Genomic DNA, 863 nt, shown 5'->3' on the forward strand with positions numbered 1-863 from the left:
ACTTTGATTGAAATATATTATTTAGTTTATCAATTAAATTACGCAAAATTTTTTAACAGGTGGTAACCCTCCTTCAAATATTTTAAATTTTAACCCTTCTTAAAGCTCTTTAGTTGGATTCCCGCGTTGCAGTATTTCATTTACTTTATCAACTTAACTGAGTTAAAATTTTGGAAATATATCATTTATTTTATCAATTTAACTGAGTTAAAATTTTCAAATAGGCGGCAACCTTTTTTAAAAATATTTATATCAGTCATCTTTCTTAAACCTCTTTAATATGATACCTGTATTATAATACCTGATTTATTTTATCAATTTGATTGAGTTTAGAATTTTCAAAGCAGGTGGCAACTCTCCAAATTTTTGTGATATAAAGGATCATGGTATATTGCAACATTTCATTTATTTTTTCCAATTTAATTGAGTTAAATTTTCTAACAGGTGGCCACCATCTTCAAACATATTTTCTACTGTAGGTCTTTTAAAACCTCTTTAGTTTGCTGCCCACATTACAATATTTAATTTGTTTAATCAATTTAACTGAGTTAAAATTTTCAAATAGTTCGCAAACCCTCCTCAAAAGTATTTCCAAAAGTCTTCTTTCTTAAACCTCTTCAATTTGATACCTATATCAATTAAATTGAGTTAAATTTTCAAACAGGTGGCAACCCTCTTCCTCGAACATATTTTCGGTTGTAAGCCTTCTTAAAAATCTGAAGTTTGATACCCAAATTACCTTATTTCATTTATTTTATCAAAATAACTGAGATTAAATTTTCAAAGATGTGGCAATTTTACTCAAAAATATTTCCAGCAGTTATCTTTCTTAAACCTCTTAAATTTAATATCTATATTGTAAT

This window comes from Rhagoletis pomonella, unplaced genomic scaffold (assembly GCF_013731165.1).
Source record: "Rhagoletis pomonella isolate Grant_MI unplaced genomic scaffold, Rhpom_1.0 Rhpom_scaffold_00002, whole genome shotgun sequence".
Classification (NCBI taxonomy): Eukaryota; Metazoa; Arthropoda; class Insecta; order Diptera; family Tephritidae; genus Rhagoletis; species Rhagoletis pomonella.